General features: G+C 49.2%; 1 pseudogene; it reads right to left on the bottom strand.

Annotated features, from left to right (window-relative positions):
- Positions 1-10,760: 10,760 nt before the first annotated feature.
- LOC146202375 (protein argonaute-4-like) overlaps positions 10,761-18,722 on the bottom strand; it is a 169,606-nt pseudogene continuing 161,644 nt past the window's right edge.

Below are 18,722 nucleotides of genomic sequence, written 5' to 3'. Positions count from 1 at the left end.
ATGTTATCCATATGACAGAAAGCGATTTTTCATCTGAAGTTTCTGAACGACATCATCCCCTCGTTGCCGCCGCTGATACTGTTCTGCCTCCTCAGTGCGAAAAACTGCTTACCGTTGTTTCTGACCACATCGCTGACGGGGACGTACTCATCGCACCATCTTATCGTCATCTTGAACGCGGTATCGCCTTCCCGTCTAGTCTTGTGAGGTTCTGCAACGGCTCAGCGACAGTAGCGGCCACTAACACTTCACGTGAATCCCTCGTGCTCCGAAAAGGAACTTCTCTTCCCTGCAAGGTGGATGTTCAACCTTTGTCCTTGATGGTGCTCACCGCCCCTCAGCCTCAGCACCGTGTTTCGACAGACGTCTCTCTTTCTGTTCTCACAAAGACTATTAATCCTAACCTCACGCCGAACCAACGCCAAGAACTGCTGACATTGCTTCGACAACACCACGCCATTTTTGATGCCACTTCCCCACCACTGGGACGGACTAGTGTTGCGCACCATCGCATCATTACTGAAGGTAACTCTATCGTTCGCCGACGACCTTATCGAGTTTCCCTCTCTGAACGAAAGGTAATTGAAGAAAATGTAAATGACATGCTCCATCGCAATATTATTCGTCCCTCGACAAGTCCATGGTCCTCCCCAGTAGTGTTAGTTAAAAAAAAGGACGGCTCGGTACGCTTTTGTGTTGATTACCGCGCACTCAACAAAATTACCCGCAAAGATGTATACCCAATGCCAAGAATTGATGACGCCCTTGACTCTCTCCAAGGCGCCCAATATTTCTCGACTTTGGACCTCCGCTCGGGTTATTGGCAAATACCTATGCACGAGGACGATAAAGAAAAAACCGCTTTCGCAACTCCCGATGGCCTTTATGAATTTAATGTTATGCCTTTCGGACTTTGTAACGCACCAGCGACATTTGAAAGGATGATCGATACTGTGCTTCGTGGCCTAAAATGGAGAACCTGTTTATGCTACTTGGATGACATTGTCATCTTTTCGTCAACTTTTAACGACCATCTCACGCGCCTGAATGAGGTCCTCACGTGTCTCGCTTCAGCGGGCCTTCAGCTCAACACCAAGAAGTGCCACTTTGCACAGAAGGAAATTAAAATATTGGGACATCTAGTCAGCCATGACGGCATTCGTCCAGACCCTGAAAAAATTATCGCGGTCTTGAAATTTGCTCGTCCACAACGGACTACAGAATTGCGCAGTTTTCTCGGCCTGGCGTCTTATTTCCGGCGTTTTATAAAGCATTTTGCAAGTATTGCTGCTCCCCTCCATCAACTACTTAAAGCACGCAGCCCTTTCGTGTGGACTGAACAGTGCGAAGCTGCTTTTAATAACCTGAAGCACGCCCTCACATCAGACCCTGTTCTTGGCCACTTCAGTGACAGCGCTCCAACCATCCTGCACACTGATGCCAGTGGTATCGGTCTTGGCGCTGTACTTCTGCAGCGCGATGCAACTTCGCGTGAGAAAGTGATTGCCTTCGCCAGTCGGACTATGACTCCAGCTGAGAAAAACTACACTATTACAGAACAGGAGTGCCTTGCCGTCGTCTGGGCTGTCCAAAAGTTTCGCCCTTACCTATACGGTCGGCACTTCACAGTTGTGACCGATCACCATGCTCTTTGCTGGTTGTCTTCGCTCAAAAATTTGACAGGCCGACTTGGCCGTTGGATTCTACGCCTGCAAGAATACGATTTTGACGTCATTTATAAATCGGGTCGCCAACACCAAGACGCCGACGCTCTTTCTCGCTGTCCACTTTCGGAATCGGCTTGCTGTTTTTCTTCCCAATGCATTTCCACCTATGACCACAGCCGACCATCTCTTTCCCCGACGTATATCACAACAGTTTCATTTGACGACGCAGAGAACAAACACACTCTCCGCTCACAGCAATTAGCCGATGCCTACTGCCGTCCCATCATCGATCGCCTTATTGGCGCTTCGGACCCACCCAATGCTCGGCTTCGCCGACAACTTCGCAATTTCAAGCTCGAAGATGGCATCCTACTCCGCTTCGTGTATTGCACTGATGGAACTCGCTGGATACCAGTCGTGCCGCATGTGCTTCGTCAACGAATACTGGCGGCTCTCCACGATGACGCTACTGCAGGTCACCTTGGTATTGACAAAACCTACGACCGCGTGAAAAAACGATTCTTTTGGCCTGGCCTATCTTCCAGCGTTGCCAAATACGTCGCATCCTGCCCTCTATGCCAACGTCGCAAACGGCCGACTTCTTCACCCGCTGGCCTTCTACAACCCGTTCCCTGTCCCGCCACGCCATTCGACGTAGTCGGCATCGATTTATATGGTCCCCTACCTCTCTCCGATGGGGGTAACCATTGGATTATAACAGCTGTCGACCACCTTACACGCTCTGCTGAGACAGCACCTGTACCGACCGGTTCCGCTCAAGAAGTAGCAAATTTCTTTTTGCAATCAATTGTATTGCGTCATGGCGCTCCTCGGGTGCTCCTAAGTGACCGCGGGACGGCCTTCTTATCGACAGTCGTTGCCGAAGTTCTTTACGCGTCATCCACCCTTCACAAGACAACCTCGAGCTACCATCCCCAGACTAACGGGCTGACTGAGCGATTTCACCGCACCTTATCGGATATGATCTCCATGTATATCACACCGGATCATCGAAATTGGGACACTATTCTACCATTCGTCACTTTCGCCTATAACACAGCAGTACAACGGACTACCGGTTATTCTCCATTTTTCCTCGTTTATGGCCGTCCTCCCACTACAATTCTCGACGCTTCCTTCTTCTCTACGCCCGACTACTCCACATCGGTACCTACCCAGTTCTTATCTCGTGTGGCCAGATGCCGTCATCTTGCCCGCCTCAACACAGCAGCGTGCCAGGAAGACCGCAAGAGCCGCTACGATTCTACGCATCGCGTGGTCTCTTATCGTCCCGGTGACGAAGTACTGCTTTATACTCCACTGCGCACCCCTGGCCTTAGTGACAAATTCCACCACCGCTACCTTGGTCCCTACAAGATCATCAGCCAAACTTCTCCAGTTAACTACAAAGTCGCGCCTGTTGATCCCCCAGCCGATCGACGCCACCGTGGAACTGAAATTGTCCATGTCTCTCGCTTGAAATCGTTTGTGCGCCGCGGTACATCGGTTAGTTAGGAGCGGCCAGGCTGGCCGCTTCCGACCCCCCGGGCAGATTGTGTGAGCCTTCTGTGGACCTTCTTTCATTTGTACATGCCATCATCATCTTCTTTCATTTGTACATACCATCATCATCGTCCCGCGGCGCCGGCTCTGGCGCGTGCCTGGGTTGGTGACCGGATTAAAACGCTGGACAAGGCTTCGCTGTCCTTGCCGCCACGACCTCGCCGTCTTGACCTAGCCTTCTTCCACAATATATTTATTTATTTATTTATTCTACCCTCAGGGTATATATACGTATAGATTTCAGAGGGGAGGGCAAACATTTACAACAACGAAAGTAAACAATGAGAACAGTAAAGAAAATAACGTTTAGGGTATATCGTTGGATAAATTATGTCGAGTAGAATTGCATTGGGATAATAAACGTTTTTAATTAATGCAATTTAGTTAATTGTGATAAATGATAACTTTACAGCATCAAGTCCTATGTCGTTAAATATTTGCGGATGATTGCGCTGGATTAATTGGAAAAACAGTTACTAGTAATTATTTAGCTCTGATTACAAATTAAACTTTACACCACAACGTAAAGTCATATGTTGTTGAAAAGGATTCGTGGAGCAGAATCCAACATTGTGTCATTGTACAGCTATCGCTTGACTTTAGGTGTAACCAGCATTAAACCCCTGTGATGTTTTTACCAGACTAAACATTGGTTTCAGAAGTAGCGAAAAAATTGGTCAGTGGCCAAGAAAATAACTCTCTAACAGTGGTAAGCGAATAGAGTTGCAATACTGCATTCTAATCATAGCCGAATAAAATGCCGGTACAGTAAAAAGAGAACAAATTTTGAGCTTTTAGCCCCTTGTCTGAGACTGTTCAGTAATGTGGTCTTCCACGAGGTCTCGCCCAGCACGTTCATCACGTTAAATACGCGATAGACAAGACACTAAATTATTGTATGGAGGGGCGATGATTTAAGTCAGAGGGTTAAAGCTGTACAGACAGCTCTTGAAAGATATGTCAGTAATATACGATGAAAATAGCATGAAATTCTCTCTCTACGATGAAAATAGCACGAAATTAGCATAAAAAAACTTCCTGACCGTCATTTCATGCGCCATGGAAAATTATTTTTTGCGATAGATGATGGGAGGGTGAAGGAACAGAAGCCGCATGGCAGGTGATTAGAGGAACAAAGGTTATTGTTTACGGCCTCCGATTAAATTTAAGCATGAAGCTAGCCTTTGCTAGACCTCGAGAAAGCTGCCGCACTGCACAGTATTCGTCTGTATGCTTGAGTATCATGAACGCCATTGAAAAAATGCACTGCGTCGCGGCAGCACAGACTGCGACGTCAAAATGGGCCCTGCCGATTATGCGAAAACTATTCTAACACTGAAGACCGTAGTCGTAGGGTTGGGATATTTTGAATTTCAGAGATCTGCACTCACGGCGAATCAAATGGGTGGTTATTCAATTGGTTGAACCAAGAATAGGCAACTATTCAATTCGATCTAGGAAAATTTTGACAATTCGCTTAAACCTATTATTTAATGATCCGTTGTGGTGGGAGTAAAGTTCCGATGGTGATTCTTCTTCTCTGTGCACCAGTGGTGCGCCGTCAGAGACGGTAATGTGGTTCAGCGGATGTTTTTTTTTTTTTTTTTTTTTTCGCCAGAGGCGTCCCGTCAGAGACGGTATGAGTGAAGACATGAAGGCAGGGGTTGACGAGGAAAAAAAAAACAATATTTATACACACAGCCGATATTTACAACATTTACGACAGAGATGTAAGGTGGAACCGGCAAAAAGGGAAATATTCCCACCTCGGCATAGCCGATGATGCAGAGCATCAAAACCTCTCCCGGAACTTTAAGATGACTAAACCCTCGCTCTCATAAACAAAAAAGGAAAGGCAAAACTCCTCGGGTCGCGTCCTTCCATTGCGCGCTTCATGAATGAGCGTCTCACCTGCCCCGCGCGGTCGAGACAGCGAGTTCAACCCGGTGTATCCAAAAAAAAAAAAAAAAAGAAAGAAAAGAACAGAGCGTTCTTGTCACGACCCGCCTGTCGTCATGAGTGCGTTAGCCACAGCGTTCCATCGGGGCCAGCGCTAATCTGGTGCCCGTCGGTCCCTTACTGTGGGTAATACCCATTACATTTAACTACTCGTCCCGCCGGGGTGGCGCAGTGGTTACGGCGCTCGGCTACTGTTCCCATGTATGCGGGATCGAATCCCGGCCTCGGCGGCTGCTTTTCGATGGAAGCGAAAAGCAAGGCGCCTGCGTGCTGTGCGATGTCAGTGCGCGTTAAAGAGCCCCAGGTGGTCGAAATTTCCGGAGTCTTCCACTACGGTGTCTTTCATAGCCTGAGTCCCTTTGGGACGTTAAACCCCACAAACCAACCTACATTTAACCACTCGTGGCTATGCCTTACGATACAGCGTCCATCGACACCGCGACGCATACACCACCGGCGTCCAGTAGGGGTAGGGGAAACCCCTTTATTGCGTGATGGCTGGAGGCCGCAGATGATGAAGAGCAAGTAACTAGCTGATCAATAAAATGGCCACAACGCGACCGGTGTCCCTCGCTGCCGCTCGCACACCACATCCAATCTTCATATGCCCGTATCCAGGTGCGGCGGGGCTGCCGACGGCAACCTAGCATGGACAATCCCATACGGGGTGTCGTATTATTTTAGTCTCCTCCTGTCTGCAGGCGAAGCATATTAATAGGGGAAGTTTCAGGGCGTCGTCGCCATCTTGTTCTGCTCTCTCGATTGCTCTACGCCAACGGCTACCCCAACGGGCGATGACGTCGTTATAAGCGTGCCCGGATGCATGGGCTGACCAGTTTTCCCTGCGGACACATTACAAACGCAGTTGTACCACACTCAGCACTACTCGAGTGTGCACATACAGGACTCCACACTCGGAAAAGATATGCGCTCTTTTTTCGCCATTAAATGTTTGCAGAACACAAGCTCGTTGCCCATAAAACCTGCCACAGCAAACTTTACCTGAACAACATCACGAGACACTCAAAATAAGTCTTTAAAACGTTATCATATGAACCTCGCTGCGTTTCATACTGGTTGTTTTCGCCACCTAGTCCTAGTCCGGCAAATCATGGTTTTCATTCATGGAGCACAGGTAGTGACACCACAGCATGTCATAAAGCGGGCTAGAAATCTCCTGCCGATTACCCATTCTGGCTGTTGAGTCATTATCCGCTGCTGTAGCTCAGCAGCAGCGGTGTTCTGCTATTCAGACAGGCTCGTGAGGCAGGAATGAAGTCAACACTCAAGAATGTCCAGGTACCGAAACTTTGTTTTCGGTTAAGGAACCCGGCGAAGTCGAAATTCACAGGGAACCAACTGCGCGCCCCTCGGTGCCTTTTTATAAACATTCCTTATTATTGTTATTATCGATTACGCGTACCCTTCAGAAAGGAGTCGGCAGAAGCTCGTTGATTTTCATACTTCGCGACGTTAGCAGCTTCGCCCTGAAGCGGAGCCCATCAAATTGCTTTTAAACAAACCAAAGTATATCTCCTGATTTCAGTAGCCAGCAGTTAGAATGATTCTTGTGCCTGCTATAACGGCTTTGCGATATGCAACTTTGTAACATGGTTAGACACCGACGTCGCACGACACACTCAACAAATAAGGCTAATGCATGTTCGCGTTTCCACTAGGCCCAGTAGTGCGCTTGCGAATTATATCATCGCCGACTCGCTTATTAGAACGTTTGTGTCGGTTCGTGCTTGGTCTGCAAAGAAAATCGCCGTGGTGTGCAGAACAGTACAGCTTTTGCGGCGAAGGCCATGACTGTGTGTGACTTTAAGTTTGTACTTATTATTAAGTTTGTACTTTAAGTTTGTACTTTTTATTGGCGCTCCTTATGAGACCTTTACCCTATTGTCTTTCAAATAGTGTGATTATAATTTTTTGGCAACATATGTATAATTGATGTTTTTAGACTTTGCGAAAGCGTTCGATGCTGTATGACACGGCCTCCTTTGCTTAAAATGAACACCCATCTGTTCACTTGGATTAAAAGCTGTCCATCTAGCGGAACCCGGGATGCTTAATCTTCCCCAGTACCGTGCACGAGTACCGCAGGAGTCAGCGTTCGGTCTTCTCCTTTTGCTATTTTATATCAATAATCTTAATTGAATTGCTCATTCTAGTATAATGCCTCTTTTTCTTTTCTTTTTTTTTTGACGGCTGCGTTATTTTGAGATATGGTTTACGAGGTTTAACGTCCCAAAGCGCCTCATGCTATGATGCACATCGTAGTGGAAGGCTCCGGAAATTTTTACCATCTGAAATTCTTTCAAAGTGCACTGGTATTGTACAGCATACGGGAGTCTTACTTTTCTCCTCCATCGAAAAGCAGCCGCCACGATGAGACTAAATCAGCGTCTTTGGGTTCAGAAGTCAATCTCTCTAATCACTACGCCACCACGAAGGGGCTTATTGTGAAATTGCTGACCATACTAATTCAAACAACCTTAATCCTCCTAAATGAACCTAGCTTGACTTGATATTTCATGCACTTCTTATCTCTTGTTTAAAGCTGGCGTACGATTCTCTGTACAACTAACAACTAGGAGGATTAACCAGATATCTCGCGCTTACAATAGCACTTAACCTTACTACCATGTTTGTCATGTATAATTTTTTCATGATGCTCTCAGACCTATAAACTACTGGAATAAGTAATAAAAGAGGGCATCTGACGTGATTTTTAAGTTTGGGACCTTCTCATGCATTGAAGCCCTTTCTGAACTGCTGTACATTGTCCCCACGGGTAAAAGAATACATTGCACGCATTTTACGCTTATAAAATCATGCCCTTAAAAGGACTGCGCCCGACAAGGTGGTTGAGGCCGGAGACTTGTAGAATTTTTGTGTGAGGCTTCCGAACCTCATTTAATAAACAGGATGTCTACATTCGCGAACGCGCTAGTGGGTGTGGCCCAGCCAGCAGATGGCTAAAGATGAGTTGTCTCTCTCGATATGCTCGTCAGCATGCAAGCGCAGTTGAAAATGAAACAGGAACAGTTTTGAACGGCGGCCTTACTGACTGTAGCAGTGTTTAAACAGTCTCTCTCTACTCTTGTCGCTGCTGGATGGCGTTGAAGTCACGACTCGCCTGGACAGGAGCGAACGTTGGCCTCTGGTTCGCTCAGTTAGCAGGCTCTAACTCGCTTAAATGACTATCAGACTCCTACTCCTATGTTTATAGATAAGGCTTATACAAACGAGCCGAATATTATTGTTTCAGCAACTAAATATGAATTCTTTTTGCGTTTCAGATCCCAACGGGCGTTTACCCACCGTCACTCTGCTGAAGCATGCTCCCGCTGGGTGCATGTACTACCTTTTTGCTGTCAAATCCCAGGAACGGAACAACACTGGTGAGTTTCGACCTTAACCGCAGGCGTACGGTTTTGAATACTCGGTATAAGTGACCATAACTTGTCCGTATTTACGTTTTTCTTGTTGCACTGATTATGTATATTTAAGTCTTATATTCTACGGGGAGGTATTTCCAAAAATTCTATTTTGGCAACCTTGATCAGAGTCCGATTGGGGCGAACACCCATAACGAGCCTCTTTCGATGAGCAGGTGACAGAGGCCTTGGTGTTTGTCATTTGTATTTGAGGCAGATGGCGCTGCGCTTCGTGTTTCTGAAGGGACAGACGCACCCCTTTCTCCATTCTGTTTTTCAGTACATGCTTTCCAATGATTACCGTACTTAACAGTTTTATCAAGTGCAGGGAGTATTTACGATGTGCCGCACCTTCTACGAGAGGTTTTAGCGTTTTGTCGTTTCAATAAAGAGTCTTTGGACACGCTAAAAGAAAAAAAAAAACACCCGTCACAGGATCTAATGGATGTGGTCCTTCCAGTCCTCCTCTCTCGAGAGGTTTCCAATGCTACAACTGGTAAAAATGTTTTAAAGAGGGTACGAGGAAGATATGAGGCATGCCTGCAACCAAGACACCCTTCTTCCATCCGTACACTGGTACCTTACACGTTAAATCATGGTTATATCAAATAGGAATTCACGTACCATTGGGGACAAACTGAAACACAATCATGCTATGCGGTAGAAGGTCTTACTCGGTGTATTCTCTGAGTCTCTGGAGAACTGCGCGCTCCATTATTTTCCCCAAGGTTGAGATTAGGGAGGTCGTCTGAGATTGTTAAGGTCAATCTTCTATGTGGCTTGGAATTGAAGATCGCTGTGGCATGTTTCAAATTACTCGTTGTTTACCCAATTTCTCAGCACTTGGTTAGGGCGGCGGCAAGATTTCGGTCTTGATTTCTTAGCGCTTTGTTTGTTACCGAGTCGTGTCTAGGGGATAATGCCGTCTACAGTTGAGGTAGGGATCCTCAAACTTCTGCTTTACTGAAGGGTTCATCTACCCCTACTGTCCTTATGATCAAAGAGAAATTCATTATTGCATTTTTATTTAAGCTGCTCCAGCAGCTCACACTCGCCTCCAGAGAATGAATGGATGATTTTGCTGATTGCCCCTCGGTTACTGGATTTCGTGTGTGATGGATCCAAGAGGTGTCTTAGCAAGTGCCAAGTATTCTTGTTGCATGGTTTATCGTTCAGGTGTTCATACGTTTGATACCACTGTTGTCTACAGAGTTCCTGCGCGTGCTTCTCAATTTCCTTTTCCAAACTAGCAATCCTGATTCTCCGCCTTCTATTGAGACGCTGAAGTTTCCATCTGCGCACTAGTCTGTTTCTCGTTTCCCAGAGGTGTACTAGTTTTGAGTATACGTTGGGCTGATCCTCGCTCGTTTCAATTTCACTGCTGTGTGTTTCAACATCCTCAAGTAAAGCTTCTTTTGCCTTCATATAATTTTTCCTAATCTGAGTACCTTGTGAGCCTCCACTTTCGTCGGCTGAAGGTGTCTGTCCTGATGGTTATACTATAATGCAGTGATCGCTGGTAAGGTATTCTCCTGTATTAACCCAGACAAGGTTGTTGACGTTCTTCACTGATGTTAGATCCGGATTGGTGTCGCTAAAGACGCTGCTGCCCGTTCTGGTCGATCTGGTGAGGTCGTTTAAGAGCGTTAGGCTGAACTCCTGTCATTTCTTCCAAATGACTTTTCCCGTTTTGTTAGACCTTCCATATTCCTACTCCATATGGCAGGCATTGAAATCCCCGACTACAAAAAGGCGCCACGTTTTGCTAATTTGTACAACTTTGGCTAATAGTTTGGGGAAGTCCCGAGCTGAATCTCTAGGTGAACTGTGTATGCTCAGGTTGTATGCGCTCTTCTGCACTTTTCTCGCAAGTATGATCTGGGTGAATGTGTATTTCACGCGTGTATCCTAAATTTCGTGCTGAATGTAGCTGAGTTTCTTGATTGTAGAAGTAGTGGTGGCGGTTTGTCTTCTGTTGGTATGCATTTGTGCCGCTGGCTGGTAGCACGATAGGTTGACTTCGAGTGGCTCTTGTACCACGATGATGTCTGGTTTAGCTTCAGTTCTTTTAATGTTTATCTGCAGGTGTAGCTGCTTTTCTGTTCTTGAGTGCCTTTCGCAGGCGCCTTCAGCTGTAGAAAGATGACGCCTGCGAAAGGCAATCGAGAAGAAAAGGGGAGGTTGACTCAGATGCTCATTTTTCAGGTGATCAGAGCTGCACCACCCTAAAAAATAGGGGCAATATTGAAGAACAGGACACTTTTTCTCTATTAAAATGCAATCCGTCCAGAAAAGTATTTAGAATTTGGGCGGCCGTGATAGCTGAGCGAAGAGCTTGCAGGTAAAATTCTTATGTCGAAAGCAGAATAGGCGATGAAGATGCTGAAACAAACGGAGGTCCCGCGCATGATATTACCCACAGTTAGACCGGAGGCGCCAAATTAGAAGTCTTGTGCTTAAAGGTGAACGTGCCCTTGGCCGGTTGATGAGAATCAGCAACAAAAATATGGTATGCGTCGGGACACACTGCTCTTGCTTTATAAGACCTGCGTACGGCCAATACTTGAATTCGGCTGGGTGCCCAAGTCACAAGCCTGAATATGTTGGTTTTGGGACGACGAGCTCTGCGCCTTTGCTTAGGTCTGTCCAGATCAGTAGAAAATTCTTTGCTATACTTGGAAGCTCTGATACCTAATCTAAATTAGAGGTTTCAGCTTTTCACTGTGCGAGCATTTTTAAGGTATTTGGAGGCTATCCCTGGATTGGCTAACCCCATATTTACTTCTATCCCATCATACTTCTTTGATAATATGTAGCCTAGGGATAAGCTCCCTCAGGTTGTCTTTACTAATTCCCTGTTGTCGAAACATTCCGTATCAATAACTCTTTAGTGCAAATTAACCACCGGCCGTCCGATACTATAATCTCATTTGATGACACCCTCTCAGGGAATGCTATGAATATGTTGACAATGTATTAAATGGCCTTATAGAGAAGTGTCTAGACAATTTCCGAGCCATATTGCCATTTTTAAAGATGCCTCCCAGCAGAATGAAAAAGCAGCTAATGGCATATACTTTCAGGCTCTGGCCATTGAGTTGGCCTTGACAATAATCGTTGCACTTCATGATCACGTTGTTATCCATCGCGCGCTGGATGTGCAGACCGATCTCGGTACCGGCCACCTGCTTGATCACGGCGTAGTTCGAGTTCTTGGCGAGCACGATGATGGTTGGCAGTCTTGCGCTGTTCCTTGAGCACAATGTTTGCATGGGCTTGCGGTTTACGTCAATCGTGGTCGTGTCCAGCGGCTGTTCGACATGCATTTATTTTAGTTATTTATTTATTATATATTATTTTTATTCATTTACTTATTTATTTATTTCCAATACCTCAAAGACCCCAGGAGTACGGGGATTTACATGAATGGTAGGCCTGACAGTATTGTAGCGATTGACATAAAAATTGTTCAACGGCGGCTTAGAAATGATTTTGAAACTGTAAATCAGAAAGAAGAAATGGGCGTGGGCAGGCCATGCAGTGCGAAGAGAGGATAACCGATGGTCGCTTAGGGTAACAAACTGGATCTCAACGGAAGGAAAACGTAGCAGGGGCCGGCAGAAAGGTGGGTGGACGAGTTTAAGAACTTCGCAGGGGTCAAGTGGATGCAGCTAGCATGGAACCGGATTAATTGGAGAAATATGGGAGAGGCCTTCGCCCTGCAGTGGGTCTAGTCAGGCTGATGATGATGATGATGCTGGGTTAGAGTGAACGACGATGTCAGCGGGAAGATCGTTCCAGTCGGTGGCTGTCCTTAAAAAAATGAGTTGAGGCGCGTTGTCGTTCGGGTATGTGGCGGATAAACGGCCAAGGTGTGGCTGTGCCGACTAGATGTCCGATGAATCGACGTGATGACTGCTGCGCTAGGTGATAAGGCATGATAACTTTTATGAAATGAAGAACAGAGTCTATATATTTTACGGCGGTCTTGCGAGCTCGGGAGGCCGGCATTAGCTTTTAGATTAGTGGCGCTAGTATTGCGAGAATAGTCAGAGAAGATAAATCTAGCAGCACGGTTTTGAGTCAATTCAATGGTGGATATCAGGTTTTGAAGGTGCGAAACCCGCAATGCGCATGCGTGCTCCAATTTGGGCCCTACAAAAGTTGCTTAGGCTAGCTGTTTAACGAAAGAAGGTGCCTGAGCTAGGTTACGCCGAAGAAAGCCAAGTTAGCATCGTTACTAAAGGATGTGTTGTGAACATGAAATCTAAGATTACTGAAAATTGTGACATCAAAATATTACAGAAAAGATACGGAAAAGATAGTAGTTCCGTTTAGTAAGTAGTTGTATGAAAAATAACGTTGGCGCCTGTGGCAGGTAATTAGGGCTGTTTTGTTAACATTTGGGGTCATTAACCAATTTCGACAACATTCCTCGACCTTTGCCAGATCGGCCTGGAGCGCCAAATTATCAATAGGGTTATGTATGGGACTGTAAATAACCCAGTAAAGAGGCCCAGGTAAATTCCCAGCTCCTGGCTGACGCGAATGAGCATTTTGACAAAGTTGTCCAGGCTGCCTTGCTTAATTAGGAAGGCTCAGGAAGAGCAGTGTCCAGCGGGTCAGCAGGGCCGGCTTGAAGAAGTGACGGCCGCGCAGCTCTCAGGTGCACTCGCGGGGCTTGCCGACGAAGTTGTTCGCGAAGACCAGGTATGGCAGTTTGAGCACGCGGCCTTTCAGCTGAGTCGGCTCGGTGCTGATCTTAATGCCGAACTCGTGCAGGCAAGGATAGCTCTTGCTGACCAAGTCCCGCACCGACTGGCGGATCACGTTGAAATGATTGGCAGGAGGCTGAGCACTGCACTTGATCATCTCCGACGTCTGATTCTCGTCAAGATTATTCTTGCAGTGCTGTCCTTCGACAATCGAGCAGTCCTTCAGCGGGAGGTAGACAGGGTGAGTCGCAGTGCCTGTCTGGACGCAGGGTAGGTTGGCGTACGTGAGGCGAACATAGCAGCTCTCAAAAACGTTAGACACAGAGCAGCAGCAGCCGCGTTCCATGCTGAAGAAAAGCTTCTTTGCTGGCTCTTTATTGACGCATGGCATCTTGAACTTGCTCGGCTTAGGAAGGTGAGTAAACTTGACAAGCAGCCCCTTCAGCTGCTTGTTGAGACAAACGTATTGTGGTCGCTATGATCCGTGAAGTCTCTGGCCGACATCTCGCGCAGGCCCTTGTTCAACAGCTTGCACATGAAGCCAGTTACCGGCAGAGGCTCGTTGAAAGCAGTGGCCGACATGCCAACATTGAGCATGGGTTTCAACTGAGCTGGTCGAATGCTCGCATAGTAGCCGAACCAGAGTTCGCGGCCATCTCCGAGGGTGTGGTCATTTGGTGTAGGCGCCTTGAAAAAGGACCGTCCAACAGGCGTCAGTTTGATCGAAGGTCCTTGCCGCAGAAGGATGTCCACGGCCTGGAGATCCTCCTGGGGAACTTGCCTCGCGTGTTTATCGAAGACGGCTTGCAGAGCGTCCAGATTTAATGTGGCCGCGTACCGGACCTTTACAACGAACTTCTCCATCCGTTGACCTTCTTCGAAGTCGCCTGTTAAAGTGAGCTCGCGGAAATTGAGTTCCCGCCTCGTGTATAGGTTTTTCCGGCCGTATAAGGCAGATAAGCTGACGCGGAGGTCGAGCCTGTACTTTTTGACGAGCATCTCTACGGCGAGGCGGCTGATTTTGGTGCTGATGCAGTGGTACTTGTGGTTCTCTTGGACTTTAGCCTCCTTGCATGTTTAGGAGCAGATATCCACGTCGTAGTCGTACACGTTTCTGGCAGGGATCTCCATATTGAAATCATTGCTGGTCAACTGCATCAGCCGGCTCAGTTCTCCCTGAGCAGGCCGGCGCGGAAAGTGGGATGGCAGCGTCCGCTCGATTTCCTGCAGACAGCGCGGGAACAGATCGCGGCAGTCAAACAGTACTTATTGAAGTTCGTTTTATTTCATGCTTCCGGGACTAAGCGCAAAAAACGACGCATAAGAACAAGGAATTCAGGTCGAACCGCTTCATCCTTGTTCTTTTTGGTGCGCCTAGTCCAGCAAGCGCAGTAGGCTGTCAAACTCCAGTTCCTCCAGATTACCGCCACCGATTGCACATAAGGCTTTCTAAAAGATCTGAGGAAACCGTTGATGCGAATTCAATAGAATGCGCTGACCATGTAGGTGCGTTTCAGTTCAGCGTATTAACGTTCATTTTTCCGCTGGTGATTCGATGCAAAGTGTGCATGCTTAGTCAAGGAGCTTATCGGCTCTCACGTAATCCATCGAAACGCCCTCGAGTGCTCAGTCGACCATATCACAGCTGCTGATGACATCAGTGGCACAGGGGAGTAAACCATATCGATATGCCGGCTCCTCTGTTTTACTTCTTTTACTGTTGGATACCGTCCATTTCGAATAAAACTGATCGGGTCTTTGCGTTCCTAGGAGAATCAACAGCTATAGACAGGCCGAGAACGTTTGCCTTCCGCAGTCAGCCTAGCCCAGCAAGAGAAGCAAGCAGACTACAGGAGCACCCAGTATGTTTTTCGACACCGCCTGGAAGGTTTCGTACTTTTTCGAAGCCATACAAGGCCTTGCGCCAGCTAGCATGTAAGCAAATATGCTATCTCTTGTTTGTAGCAGTATTAAGCGCACATTACACCACTCGCAACGCAGCTTAGACAGTGCAGGTTGCTGGGGCAGTGCCCATGTTACACTATCCCGTTCGCACTCTTCTAAACCCTTATTACCACAACTGGTGCGTTCCCCAAAGCGCTTATACCGTGGCATATGCAATGTGTTTTGCGCCTCAGATATTTTCTTTCGGTAGCTATCTAAGTCGAGACATTTACATTACGACATATAACACCAATACCTTCACCCCCTGCAGGCATCGGCAGCAAAATCCATCATTCTAATATTGGAGCTTGTTGGCAGTACTATGTAGGGTCGTCCACATTTTCAACACATTCCCAAGATTGTTGGCAACCGTTATGATACCTGGAGGTGGGGAAGGGTGGTCTCGGTGCGAGCAGCAGCAGCCGCCATAGCTCACCTGCATCTTGAGCTCGTTGTTCTGCGACTTTATGATTGAAGGTGGAAACCAGCGAAAAAAGGACGCGTTAACAAGGAAGGAGTGTAAAAGGACGACGCTGGAACACAACTGAATTTTACTGCATGGAAGTGGTCAAACAGCAGGGCGCACACTTTATGTTGCCAATGCCGTTTGGGGGCCCGCATGGGCGTGTCCGTGGGCGACGGTGAGCTGGTGAGCGAGCTCTCGGTAGGTGCCACCGAGCGCTCCGTTGCCCAGGTTGGCACCTACGCCGAAGGTGATGAAGGATAAAACGATGGAGATACCCAGAGGGAGACCTGCGTGCATCCGGTAGGTCCTACTGGAAATAAAAGAAAGCATAGCTGATGTTCACAAGGCGTACAAATGTCTAATCTCTGCGGGAGGCTCAGCGACACATAGCAAGACCGAGCAACTCACTTCACAAACGAGCGTTTCAGTATTCCGCCAGCGTGATTGAATCAAGTTACTTTCCCGACACGTGGAAGCCTCTGGTGAGCCTAACAATTTGGTGATTAAGATCCGCCGCAGAAAGAATGTTTGTCACCAGAAAGGCGATCGCTCAGTAGTAGTACACAGGTAACGATGCTTGTTACTCATTGCACGCATCGCAGCAGGACGTGATGAAAATAATCGTCGCGGCACGATTTGAAACGGAAAAGGGGCATAGTAATACTCGTCCTTTCAGCATGACTGAGTCGATTAGTTATTCCGGCAAGAATCAAGAGTTATCACGCTGAACACGGGGGATGTGCGGAATCGCCATATTTTTACCGCGCCTAACAAACGCAAGGGAGCTGCGGCGGCCGCGTAAATCCCTGTCGTCATCGCCGACTACACGGTTACGGGCGGGCTGACGGTCAGCGATTGGCGGAAAAAATTAAGCACCCACCTTTCTCGCGGACTCGCTGCCGCGCCAGCAGTACGGTCTTCCTTGGGGTCAAGGACTGTTTGTGGGAACCAAGATTTGCGACGACGAGGGGGGAATCTTCTGAACAGTTGGGAGGGAGGACAGGGCGCCTCAGCAGTGAAGGCACAGCGACCGTCCGGCAGATGGGCAGTTGGGTGGGAGGACAGGTCGCCTCAGCAGTGAAGGCACAGCGACCGTCCGGCAGATGTGCAGTTCGGTGGGAATACAGGGCGCCTCAGCAGCGAAGTCACAGTGACCATCCGGAAGATGGGTAGTTGGGCGCGAGGAGAGGGCGCCTCAGCAGTGAAGGCACAGCGACCGTCCGGCAGATGGGCGGTTGGGTGGGAGGACAGGTCGCCGCAGCAGTGAAGGTACAGCGACCGTCCGGCAGATGTGCAGTTCGGTGGGAATACAGGGCGCCTCAGCAGCGAAGTCACAGCGACCATCCGGAAGATGGGTAGTTGTGCGCGAGGAGAGGGCGCCTCAGCAGTGAAGGCACAGCGACCGTCCGGCAGATGGGCGGTTGGGTGGGAGGACATGTCGCCTCAGCAGTGAAGGCACAGCGACCGTCCGGCAGATGTGCAGTTCGGTGGGAATACAGGGCGCCTCAGCAGCGAAGTCACAGCGACTATCCGGAAGATGGGTAGTTGGGCGCGAGGAGAGGGTGCCTCAGCAGTGAAGGCACAGCGACCGTCCGGCAGATGGGCGGTTGGGTGGGAGCACAGGTCGCCTCAGCAGTGAAGGCACAGCGACCGTCCGGCAGATGTGCAGTTCGGTGGGAATACAGGGCGCCTCAGCAGCGAAGTCACAGCGACCATCCGGAAGATGGGTAGTTGGGCGCGAGGAGAGGGCGCCTCAGCAGTGAAGGCACAGCGACCGTCCGGCAGATGGGCAGTTGGGTGGGAGGACAGGTCGCCTCAGCAGTGAAGGCACAGCGACCGTCCGGCAGATGTGCAGTTCGGTGGGAATACAGGGCGCCTCAGCAGCGAAGTCACAGCGACCATCCGGAAGATGGGTAGTTGTGCGCGAGGAGAGGGCGCCTCAGCAGTGAAGGCACAGCGACCGTCCGGCAGATGGGCAGTTGGGTGGGAGGACAGGTCGCCTCAGCAGTGAAGGCACAGCGACCGTCCGGCAGATGTGCAGTTCGGTGGGAATACAGGGCGCCTCAGCAGCGAAGTCACAGCGACCATCCGGAAGATGGGTAGTTGGGCGCGAGGAGAGGGCGCCTCAGCAGTGAAGGCACAGCGACCGTCCGGCAGATGGGCGGTTGGGTGGGAGGACAGGTCGCCTCAGCAGTGAAGGCACAGCGACCGTCCGGCAGATGTGCAGTTCGGTGGGAATACAGGGCGCCTCAGCAGCGAAGTCACAGCGACCATCCGGAAGATGGGTAGTTGTGCTCGAGGAGAGGGCGCCTCAGCAGTGAAGGCACAGCGACCGTCCGGCAGATGGGCGGTTGGGTGGGAGGACATGTCGCCTCAGCAGTGAAGGCACAGCGACCGTCCGGCAGATGTGCAGTTCGGTGGGAATACAGGGCGCCTCAGCAGCGAAGTCACAGCGACTATCCGGAAGATGAGTAGTTGGGCGCGAGGAGAGGGTGCCTCAGCAGTGAAGGCACAGCGACCGTCCGGCAGATGGGCGGTTGGGTGGGAGGACAGGTCGCCTCAGCAGTGAAGGCACAGCGACCGTCCGGCAGATGTGCAGTTCGGTGGGAATACAGGGCGCCTCAGCAGCGAAGTCACAGCGACCATCCGGAAGATGGGTAGTTGGGCGCGAGGAGAGGGCGCCTCAGCAGTGAAGGCACAGCGACCGTCCGGCAGATGGGCGGTTGGGTGGGAGGACAGGTCGCCTCAGCAGTGAAGGCACAGCGAACATCCGGCAGATGGGCGGTTGGGTGGGAGGACATGTCGCCTCAGCAGTGAAGGCACAGCGACCGTCCGGCAGATGTGCAGCTCGGTGGGAATACAGGGCGCCTCAGCAGCGAAGTCACAGCGACCATCCGGAAGATGGGTAGTTGGGCGCGAGGAGAGGGTGCCTCAGCAGTGAAGGCACAGCGACCGTCCGGCAGAT

The sequence above is a fragment of the Amblyomma maculatum genome, chromosome 1 (genome assembly GCF_055883805.1).
Source record: "Amblyomma maculatum isolate TAMU_Amacu chromosome 1, ASM5588380v1, whole genome shotgun sequence".
Classification (NCBI taxonomy): Eukaryota; Metazoa; Arthropoda; class Arachnida; order Ixodida; family Ixodidae; genus Amblyomma; species Amblyomma maculatum.
This window is presented reverse-complemented; position numbering and strand designations above follow the sequence as displayed.